Genomic DNA, 6185 nt, shown 5'->3' on the forward strand with positions numbered 1-6185 from the left:
CTAAAACGCTGAAAAGTGTTAATCGAGTTTAAAACTGTCAACTAAATTCACTCAGGATTGTGAACAACACTCTTCTTGGCTTTCAAATGTTTAACTGACTTTGTTTTTTTTTAATATACATAATGATTGCGAACAGCTATCCGATTATAGCACTGAACGTGTTTCTCCCAGCACATAGGATATACGCACAGTAAAAATTATCTGATAAAAAGTTTAGAGAGTCTTCAACTTACCTTGTTAACAGGAAACTTTAGGTTTAAAGGCAAGGGAAAATAGTCACACTGTAAAGAGATAAGGTTGGTTTAATTCAAAAAAATAAAAAATTTCACTTCAATTATTATGATTTTAAATAATTGTAAATTAAATACTGTCGCTCTTTTGTTTCGCACCGTTAAGGATACTGCAATTACCCTGCTGTAAATGCAACTACAAATTGCACACTTGGGGTCGACACGTAAATAACTCGGCCATTTTTGTATTAAGTTCAATACCACTTACTTCAGCTAACCTGAGAATATTGAAAGACAGAAGCGTTCGAATCTTTCCATGAAACATCTTTTGATGCTAATTAAGAGTTCCGCTTTAGAGTTCGACCTAGGAAAACGAAATGCTCAAAACTCTTACGACGATTAAGTGATCAAAAGCTAACGGGAATACGTTTTACACTCGGTTTCACAATAGCGTCCTGATCTCAACGCCAAGCTAAATGTTTCATTAAAACCATAGTATGCATATACACAGGTTGACAACGCTTCAGTTAATTCTATTCAAGTAGACTAAACTTTATGGCTTCAAAGATCTCTATTAACGAATTCGAGAGCGGTAAAGTTCTAACTTTGCAGCTTTTTCCCAATTTTTGTAAAGAACTACGTAAAACAATTACCCTTAACAACAGAACACACGACATTCGACATTTTAATGTAGCTTTAATTTAGTTAAGAGAGACATAAGCTCCAAGGTTTCTTTAAAACACTAAATATAACTGTGACGCAAAAGACAAGGGTCCGAATACGACAATATAACCTGTGCCACTTTTAAGACGCAAGAATGTTTTTATTCGTACATAACCACTGTCTGCCTAGTACTGGAAAACTTCATCTCTTCAGGTAAGATGAAAAGTTGAGACGAAATTAACTCAGGGCTGACAGAAAAACTCGCTTTAAATTTCAAATGTTAAACTGAGTTTGAATTTGAATACCATCCTGTCAAACAACAACAATCCCGACAATGGGAAAAAACGAAGGGCTGACTGACCGGCAAAAACATGTTCTTAATTTGTAACGAGGCAATAAATCGACAGCAGTAAGTAGCATCATTCAAGAAGTTTAAAAGTCACTCAGCCTACCTCGTCAATAGAAGACTTAGCTCCAAGTGAGTGGTCTCACTGATAATGAAGAACAGTCATTCTGTAGATATCAATTTCATGTTGCTTTTAGAAGAGGAGTTTAATGTAAATAATATGTCAAAATGCTCTGGTGTTCAATACTAATTGGTTGAATATTTTTCGGTTTCGATTTCCATCTGTCTGAGATCAAAAAACTAAATATCACGCTTCTAATCCAACTTTCCACGAAGAAACAAACAATACATTTCTAACCGAACTAATAATTTATAATATGCAATTAAATGCAATATTCACGATCGGTTTGAAAATTTGCTGAACAGTTTCTTTTTTTCTCCAAAAATAAATTATTTTTCAATATAAATGAGGTCTGCCCACATACTCTCAGTAGTCCAAGTGAAATTGCATTCCGTTTTTTTTTTTGTAAATTTTATCCACGGCTCCAGAAGCTCCGAGCTTTAAAAATTTATCGCGTATTAATAAAGGTCATCAGATTATCTCTATTAATATGGTTAAAATTTTATGATATCTCAAAATATCAATCGGTTTTACGTTTTAGGACTTAACTAGTCGCCATGTATCTCTGACCTAATATTTGTTGCTTTCTGACATTTCTTCCAAAAGGCCCGTTCATCTTGACAGTCTTTAAACAACCTTTTAATTAACTTGTCAGGCTATTGATTACTTGACAAATAAGGCAAGCAATTTGGAAGACGCTAATTTCGTTGGGACTTCCTTTCAGCTGCTTTTATAAAGTAAATACTTAGCTTTTAAATTCTCATTAAGGTGTTTGTGCGCAACTTATAATTTCTGTAGTCTAAATCATTAACATGGACAGTTGTCTTTATAATTATCGTGTCTGGTTTTAACTTCCGTTTGAAAACGAAAATATTTCTTTACAAGAAAATGACGAAAAAGCCAAATCGAGTTTAATATATATCTATTTTTGACTACCACGTCTTTGAATATGAAATTGAATATTACTTAGCATGATGGGCGAATTTTCCGCTTATCATTTTAAGCTTAACATTCCCTCCAGTTGATTTCGTTCGCTTTTTTAATCCGAAATTCGTTTTCAACTGATTGCTTTCATCCTACAAGAAGGCCTACAAAATGGGCCATCATTGAGAATTGGTTCATGGCGGGGAAATTCTTTGGAGAAGAGAGGTTCGGTCGGTCATAATATCTGGAATATTCAAATCAGAAAAAAAAAAAAATGGGTGTCATGGGTGTAATACCGAGTTTTTCATCTCAGCGTGGACACATGACGTAAAATATGTTCTAATTGGTGAAAACATGACATGTTTGCCTCCAAATATTTGAGGTTTGAAGGGCGTTCGTGCATTGTAAGTTCTGCTAAAATGGCGGGAAAAAATGGATATCCAAGACTTCTTCGAGAAAATGACCCCTTACTTTGGACAATCGATTCCAACAACTTCGAATAAGTGAACGACAGTTTGCTCGGTGTTCTGATGTGGTTTCCTGAAAGCGAGTCGATGTTACCTGTCTCGTGATGTTGCTTAGCGTTCTTGTGCGCAGCTGAACTTTGAAGACGAAACCTGAGACTCATTGTACTAACTGGAAGCATGCGACACCTCGTTTCTCAAATCCTAAGACAGAAGAACTGCTGGTTTGAAGTAGGCTCGATTTGCAGCCGCTTTGTGAGCCCGCGTTTCTTTCCCCACACCACGGCTGGATCACTGGTCTAGCCATTGTATTTTTGGACCAATCACGGCCAAGCCTGCTAGAATCGAGCAGGCTTGGCTGTGATAGGTCAATTCTGTCACTCGTTTTTCCAACATGGCGGAAAACAGTGCTGATGAGTTTTCTTTTGCTGTAAAGTGTGTTTTAGGGCGCTTTTCGTATCGGCAAATTAAGGGAAAAGATGTCTTAGTTTTACAGCCAACGGCTTCAGGAAAATCCGTAGTTTTTCAGTCTTTCTCGCTCATCTTCGATGCTGCGTTGATGAGATTCAGAAACCAGTCCGATTTACTAGTTGTGCTGGTTGTGCATTGGTTATATTATCTCTCTGCTCAACTCGCTTATGCAGGACCAAGCCAGGTTTCTTACTTCAATCTGTGTAAAAGTAATTAATATCTGGGACGAGCAAAAGAGGGCGGATTATTTTAGGTCGTGCTAGGGTCCCCGATATGGTGATCCATATAAATTTGATATATGTAACTTATAGGGAAAGGCTGAGGCTGAGGGCCATTGATGACGCCCACTTTATCCGACACTGGTAAGAATTAGAATGATTTGTCTCAAATATTTGTCGTAGTTGATTCCAAATTTATCTTTAGAAAACACTGGATATGAAGTAAGGGTTTAATAGCACGGGCCAGTTTTGACCGCCTGTTACAAACACATCTGGCCTGTGCACTCCAGTAATGCTCTATAGACTTTTTTAGCTTGGGTGGTTTGTTTTCCCATTACACATCACGTGATATTTGCTAGAGAATTGTCTTTTATCAACCTAAAAAAATATCTATTCATATACACGCGACTATTTGAAAATTTGAAAGCGAGAATTCTCAAGAGTATCAACACATGGTCTAAAATAGTGCAACAAGCGGCCTATGCTAAAAAGGTCTATTCCAAATGTCATGTTGAAGCATCGTCACATGGACATTTAGCACATAATAGCACGGTCTTACTTCTACATATTTTGCCTTCACTACACAACCGAACACACTGAAAGGTTGAGGCATGGGCGCGTTGGTCAGCCAGGCCCAAGATATGTTTTATTTGCGACAATAAGCTTACAACAAAGTGGATAAGAGATACATCAAGTAACGTCCTACATGCGCCAAAGCCGGACACGTAAACCCCAAAAACCTCTTGTTAGGAAACATAGGGACCGTGTACCCCCGACCAAATGCAGTGGCGCCATCTTTGGGGTTTTAAGGTTGACCTATAACTGACAACAGAATGAAAAAACAAATCATGTGACGCTAATTATACAATAAAAATAAACCTTATGGGAAAGTGCTAGTGGCAAGGCTGACCGTAGAATGTCACAAGTTTCTCAACCGTGTCTTTTTACAAACGTACTACTCACGAGCCTTCGCGTACTACTCTCCCACCCAGTTCTCCGTTCCGTGTCGGCAAAATATTAATTTATGTCAATACCGATTATCACAAATTACATTTTGATGCAGACGTAGGGGATTTTGAAAAAAACTTTGCAATTTTGATATCCAATTGTAAATGGAACACATGTTCTTTTGTAAATATTTGCCATTAATTAAGTCTTCATCTGTCTTACAAAGAAGGGAGGTTATTTGTAATCAACAAACCTGAAAAGTATCTGTACATTTTAGTAATTATTATCCCGTGAACCATCAGCTCTTGTGAGTGCACCCAAAAAAACAGGAAATAAGTTTTGAATGAATGTATGACCTGTTCTACTGTACTTGTTTATAGCCTTTGCTACAAAACTTGGCATTACTTACAGCATGCGGATCACCGAGGAAACGCCTATTCTCTCACTAATTAATTTTGCCGGAAAAAAGGTTATTTTTCGGCGATGTTTACCAGTAAATCAACTTGATTTTGTCCGTTGGTTATTTTCTTTATGGTTATTTTCGATAGACGCAAAAAGGTAGGGCTAACTAAACATGTGCTTGGATACGAGTTTTATTACGCCCGTGTGTTTACCCAAACGTATCATGCAATCGGGACAGAAACAGTACTTTACCTTATACTCCTGGTATCTTTTATCCCAAGAACAGAAAAAGAGTTCTTACCTTCAGTTTACAAATATGAGCTTTTTCGATTTGGAAATCCTTCAGAACTAGTACCATTCGGTGATGTTACCAAGAGTGGTAGAACCTGTATGGTAAAAAGGAAAAGGTCTAGTTTGCTGTAGAGGTCTTATAACAGAGGCAGGCCGAAGAAGCAACATTGGCTTATGATCCTTGGTATCACTGGATAGTTCTCTTGCATTGGACCACTCGGGCTCAGTGATGACGATTTCGACTCAACTCAGAATATTTGTTTACCGATTTACCATAAATAAGTTTATCGCTGCAAAGATACCCTTGGGGTCCAGATTCTTGCTGGCTACGATTTCGTGCAGTTCCTGTTTTAGTTTTACGCTTTTTTTTTTTGGATTATCCAAAATGTTTCTACGTAGAACACATTTTTGCTAACAGGTTTAATTTTCACGGACAGACAACCTCCGCCATATTTTCCCCCGCGCTGCTCGCATGTTAGTTTGCATAAAAAGCGGATACGACGTCACGGACAAAAGCGATACGGACCAGTGATCCAGCCGTCTGTTGCGAGGACTATCAACAAACGAAGTTGAAGTTGCGCAAGTAAATATTAATCGAAAATATATCAAAAACCTCTAATACTTGCAAACGTTGGCGCGAAAGTTTGCTTGTCGGCTGTAAAACTTCAAATATTTGGCAACCCCCAAAAAGACATGTTTGCAGCCAATAGGCCAATTCCGAGTTGCCTCAGTATGACTCAAGGGTTCATGAAGATTGCTCAAGTTGTGGTACAGTGATATAAATGTGATCCATTTGTGTACGGCAGTCAGTAGTATAATGGTTAACTAATTGTATGTATCCTCTGTTTTTTATCAGTGATTTTTTGAGAGACCTTTCGTCTGTTGTGTCTTGCATTAGATTAATATTGAAATCTCCAATAAGTATGGTGGGTATTCTAGTATCTGTTATTACTGAGTTATGAAGATAAACGAGGGCTTTTATCAACTCTAAAACTGGAACATTAGATTTGAACGGTAGCTACCTACCACATAGATATTTGGAATTGGACTGCTTAGAACTGTTACAGTAATTTCTACATTATTAATATTGAACCTGCATGGAATTCC

The 6185-nt window shown here is 37.5% G+C and overlaps 1 long non-coding RNA gene across 1 annotated transcript; it reads right to left on the minus strand.

The window, feature by feature from the left end:
• Window positions 1-99: 99 nt before the first annotated feature.
• On the minus strand, window positions 100-1730 carry LOC149098902 (uncharacterized). The gene is made up of 2 exons (XR_016203972.1): window positions 1346-1730; window positions 100-281 (listed from the first exon to the last, which is right to left on the minus strand). It is a non-coding gene; the product is annotated as an uncharacterized LOC149098902 (long non-coding RNA).
• Between the last annotated feature and the right edge of the window lie 4455 nt (window positions 1731-6185).

The sequence above is a fragment of the Orbicella faveolata genome, unplaced genomic scaffold (genome assembly GCF_042242905.1).
Source record: "Orbicella faveolata isolate gen_17 unplaced genomic scaffold, um_ofav_v1 contig_46, whole genome shotgun sequence".
Lineage (NCBI taxonomy): Eukaryota > Metazoa > Cnidaria > Anthozoa > Scleractinia > Merulinidae > Orbicella > Orbicella faveolata.